The following is a 5,389-nucleotide window of genomic DNA, read 5'->3' on the forward strand; positions in this document are numbered from 1 at the left end:
TTGTCCTTCCTTGCGTTATGAGCTTGGGTCCAGATTCTCAATGGTATTCAGACGTATAGCACCAGGTATGCATTTTTCAGGGGAAAATAAAGGAATTTTAGCCCCTCTATAACCTCTCACTCACCTGCCCCAATTCTTTCTGTTTGGTCTGAGCCCCCAGAGCAGACCCAGGGAGCCAGAGGACCGATGGCAATGGGCAAACTGAGGCGCTTTGGGCTTCCAGTTGCCCCAACCCAGTGATACAGGGCAGTTGCTTGTACCACACTGGTACGTGTGGGGCTCAGCTTCTCCTTATTGATACCACAGGTCTGACTCTCCCTCCTCAGCAGCTGTGAACCACATCGTCCTGCCGAGTGCCTGACACAACGTTTACTGAGCAGAGGAGAAGCAGAGCAGCCACCTCCAGCTCTGTATTCATGAAAAGGCTCTTCCCTTTGTCTGCTACCTTTATTCCTTCCAGTTCCATTTGGTGCTCCTCCCAGTTAGCCAGCATTTCCCTGTAACGCGAGGAGGCTGGCTGGCTGCCGGCTCGTCCCAATTATCCGTCGTTGCTGCACCACATGCTGCTCCACTTGACTCCTGGCTGTGCCCAGTCCTTCCCCCCCCATCCATAAACCCAGATGCCCAAAGATTCAACACTCATTTCCCATGCGATTTTGGCAGACTTCGCTCCAGCCTTGGTCCAGATTGCCTTTGCTGGCTCCAGTTGGCTTGGCAATGCCATAGTGGAGCCACCTCCAGAATAAATAATCCTCTTGTGAAAGGACACCAGCAGGGCTCCTGCTCACATCTTTGCTATATGCGAAAGTCAGGACCGATAAAACGTGTCCCAAGTTGTCTCAGGGGGGAAGAAGACACAACCTTCAAGTGGTGATGCCGTATTTCTGCAATGTAGCCCTGGAAACCTGAAATTCATCCTCTCACCAGGGGTTTCCAGCCCCATTAATAATCTGAAATAAGATTGAGTCGATGCCCAGCAGAGCTTCCAGCAAAGTCAGACAAGCCAAACCAGCATGCTAGATAAGGGCTGAGCATTGGAAGGAGTGAGGAAACCTGGGTAAAGGGAAAGAGATGGAAAGGACTGCTGGAGGGAACGCACACAAAGATGGATTTGATGGAGGAGAGAAAAGGCTGCCTGGTGAAAAGGAGAAGAATGTGTCCAAAGCAGGGGGAGCATGGCTGAAAGTATAACAGGGAGGATGAAGAGACGGAGGGAAGAGGAGAACAAAAGGGCTGTGAAATAGAAAAACTAGACATAGGAATAACAGTGGAGATCTGGAAAGGTCTGTGTTGGAGAGCAGATTGAGCTAACCAAGTGTAAGAAGCAAAAAGCCTGATGACTGCATACAGAACGGTACCAGTAAAGGAAAATAAAAATAGAACTGATGGCCTAGGAGCAGAGAGAGAGGTGAAAAATATAAAAAGACAGAATGGGCAAATTTTTATCTAATGAAGATGGGAGGTAACTTTGTGGCCTATTAATTTTTTTATATTGCAAATAGAGGTAAAAAGAGGGATTAATACAGCTAATGAATGGCAAGATTCAGTTTAAGTATGGATGCATACGCAGATAGACAGATATTCTGCCATTAAAACAAAAGGATGAAAACACCAGGAGGATGTTGCTGCCTTTCCAGAACAGCTCTGGTGTGATAAGGAACCATCACCACTCACCCAAGCACTAAAGCAACCAATCGGTCTGATGGGTCAGGGTCAGGTGAGGCAGGAGAGAACAGTAGTATGGTGCCAAGATGAGACAACCAGTAAAGCTGACCCTTAATCCAATGCCCTCCCCCCTAAAAATAACCATTTTGAAGATTCTTTGTTTCCCAGACTTGTATTTATCAGGCTTTGTAAAGGCACTGTATGGCACAACCTGAGTGTGGCATCGTGGGATGGAGAGTAGAACTCCTGCCTCACGGGTATCAGCTACGTTCCTCTTGATACACAACTGCCATTTCCCCTTCCATCTCCCATTTCCCTAAAGGCAAGAAACTAGAAAAAAAAGGCATTGAACTATTCCTCTTTCAATATCACCATATCAGATATACACATATCATTTTTTTCATGGAAAATACTCAGATTTAACACTGTTAGTCTCTCAGTAAGTTCATGCAAGGTACCGAGAGACATTTAATCATTGGGTTTGTCTTTATTTAATAGAGATTGTTTAACAGAGTCTGCAAATCTACTAAAATCACAGTGTTTCAGCATGTAATAAAACCACAAGGGAACTTGGGGTTTTTCATGCCAATTAAGCATCGATAGCCCTGGATCTGGAGGTCTTTCACATAGCAAGAGCTTGATTTTGGCTCTGCTGCTAATGAATAATAGCATTAACACACACACACACCCCTTAAGAACCTCTCCTTCACCAGTAAATCAAGTGGGGCACAAGCCCAGCATTAACACACACGCACACACACACACACACACCCCCCTAAGAACCTCTGCTTCACCAGTAAATCAAGTGGGGCACAAGCCATCACAGCCGGGTAGGATCCAAATGTTCCCAAATGTCAGTGGTGGAATTTAATTCAAACCTCCTCCTGACAAGAAAAGAGAGAATATTAAAGGAGCACGCCTGGATTTAGGTGTGACAGTAGCGTGCTGGCTGCTGGAGGAGGATGGAGACCTTTCTGAGAACTCTGAGAGAAGGTCAAGCACATGTATTAGGCACGTGCTGATTGCAGGAGATAATTTACTCGCTCCCAGTGACGGTGATCCCGGCTCTGCCCCCTGCATAGGGTTAGGGGAAGGATGAACATGTTTTGCTGGCAGCAGACGTGGAGTCCTGAATGATGGGAGTTTGACATGCTATAACCCCCTGTACAGTAAACCTTGAAAGGGGGTCAGGAGTGCTCGCTGTGAGGTGACTTTACCACTGCCGATTCTATCTGCATAGTAAGCGTTAAGATTATAATCATTATTTATGAGTCCCACAATGCAGCTCACCTGAGGAACGCAAGTAAAGAAAAAGCTTTGAAAGACAATGATTGCAGCTTATTTACAATGGCTCCACTGGATCACAGCACTCTCCAGATGCATGTTTAAGCAGCAGTAAAGGAAGCAAAAGCATTTTTAAAACCCACCTCTATAGCTGTGCATTGGTGACATGTATTTAAATCATCTGCATGCCATCAAACATGGGTTCCAATTTAAATGTCACTGTGGAAGCTCTTTCTCTTATCCCTTCACAAAGTCATTTGTCACCTTCCAATCTGTGGCAATGAAAGGAAGGGAACAGAAAATTAGACAAACAAATAAAAACTATGTTTTTAATGTAAAATGCAACCCTGGAAACCTCTTCTGTAGTTTTTTTAATATCATTCAAGAAAAAAGAGGGGAAGAAAACAAAACAAAACTACTGTTAAAGGAAACAATAGGCAAAGGAAAAGTCTTTCTCTTTGCTTAAATGCTAGAACTGATAATCAAATGAAATAACCATTATAGTTGATCATCTGCCAAAGTGGATGTTTACCCTTCTTTTTATTATCACCACTGTTGTGATAAACTTGAATAGGTGGGGGGAGGAATTAAGTGGTGAAGATTTTTTTCACAGTCTTTAATTCTAAACTCAAGAAAGCAGCCTCATTTTCAAGATCTGGCAATCTGACAGTCTTATATATTCCAATATTTTTTTTCAAGAATCCACAGTTTATGTGGCCCCCAAATTATAACATTCCTCTAAATATGAAAACCTTTTTCACTCTAATGCTTCTTTTGACCAGTAATCTTGTTTTTATCTTAGACAAAATATTGAGTATAATCCATAAGTAATATAATATGGTCTCCATAGCTGAAGGCACTATTAAACCATTATTTCAATTTTACACTGCAATGGCAACTATAGAACAGCCACACAAACATGGATTATATGATAGCAATGATAAAAATAATGGTTACCTTCAGTCACAGGGCCAAATGTACGACTCCTAAAGCATGCAACATTGCTCCTGATGCCAGATTATAACTTTCTGCCTTTTCACCTTTAGGGGGAAAATATATTAAGTCAAAACAATTTTCAGATTGGCTGATGGTAGATAAGAGATTTCTGATTAAAGTTCTTTATTATCAAATATGCATTTGGTTTGTCTTATCAGAGTGAAAGCTTTTAATTTTTCCCACAAAAGCACAGCTTCTGCAGTCTTGTGATTGAGATGAGAATCACTTTTCGTCTATAAAAATAACCAAGACTGTAACTTGGATGCAGATGTAAAAGAAAATGCTTTGAAAATATACAACCCGGGTTATAATACCGAAAGATGCATTAACAGGACTCAGAGTGTTCTTTCTAAAGTCTCATCATTTAATGCCAAACCCAGTTTTTGAGGGGAATCTTGAGTCGTAGGTGTACTCCCAAAATCTATTAAGTTCAGAAAAATTAGTTATGAGCTTGAACACCAAAGCCTCTCAAACTGGAGGACTTTTTTTCCTACAGATGTTTCTGGGCTCTGGATCAAGATGAAAATTTGCACACAAAATAAAGCATGCAATTTTACCACCAGAATAAGTCTCAAAGTCAAAACCAGTACTGGAAAGGGGACCTGGAGAACTCCATCACCTACACGAATCCTGAGGCCAGCATGAAGACAGAGGCAGGACCAGGCAGAGCCATGAGCACCCTGGCCTTACACCAGTTTTACCAATTATTAAACTGTGCTAAACACTTGGGTTTACAAGTGTTGTGGCCCTAATTCAGCCATACTTGTTAACATGTGCCCACAGCTCAATGTACCCAAACCTGATTATGCCAATTTACAGTCTCCAGGGTGGGCTGAACACTGAGAGCATCCATGCCACTGACTTCAGTCCTGCTTTGCTTTCTTACTCATGCACCACTGTAGCTGCTACTTTGGGTCATTTCTGAAAGAGATGGGTCAAAAAAGCACTGTGTCTCCCCCCGGTAATTTCTGCAGAAGTCTACCCGAGTAAATTTGTTTAAAACTTGCTTAATTTTCCCAGTGCAACTCTCAGGGACCTAGCTTTAAATACTTAAATTAAGAAATCAGTTGTTTAATTTACAGTCATCTAATTGGCGCATCTGTCTTTTACATTTTTGCACCAGTTACAGTTGCAAAAGGTACAGCAGAATAGCAAACAGCACTGAATAACAAACATAAGAAAATATTTGTCCATGGTCCCTGAATTAAAAAGCCTCACAAGTAACCAGAATGGGTGTGTAAACACACTGATCAGCTAAAGAACGTGGTTTGGGGTGTCAGCAATCAGTTGAGGTGCTTATGAGTGAATTTGGCATTCATGGAAGGAAAAGACTATTTGGTCTAGATCAAAGAATAGCAAGAGGGGCTCCCACTCAGCATTCCCAACAGAGCTAGAGGAATAATCCGCTCTGTGAATTTGGCCTCTTGTTCTCCAATTATCCACA

The 5,389-nt window shown here is 42.5% G+C and overlaps 1 long non-coding RNA gene across 1 annotated transcript; it reads right to left on the reverse strand.

The window, feature by feature from the left end:
- Positions 1-2,310: 2,310 nt before the first annotated feature.
- LOC106887628 lies at positions 2,311-3,212 on the reverse strand. The gene is made up of 3 exons (XR_001411937.1): positions 3,093-3,212; positions 2,449-2,549; positions 2,311-2,364 (listed from the first exon to the last, which is right to left on the reverse strand). It is a non-coding gene; the product is annotated as an uncharacterized LOC106887628 (long non-coding RNA).
- Between the last annotated feature and the right edge of the window lie 2,177 nt (positions 3,213-5,389).

This window comes from Calidris pugnax, unplaced genomic scaffold (genome assembly GCF_001431845.1).
Source record: "Calidris pugnax isolate Ruff unplaced genomic scaffold, ASM143184v1 scaffold55, whole genome shotgun sequence".
Lineage (NCBI taxonomy): Eukaryota > Metazoa > Chordata > Aves > Charadriiformes > Scolopacidae > Calidris > Calidris pugnax.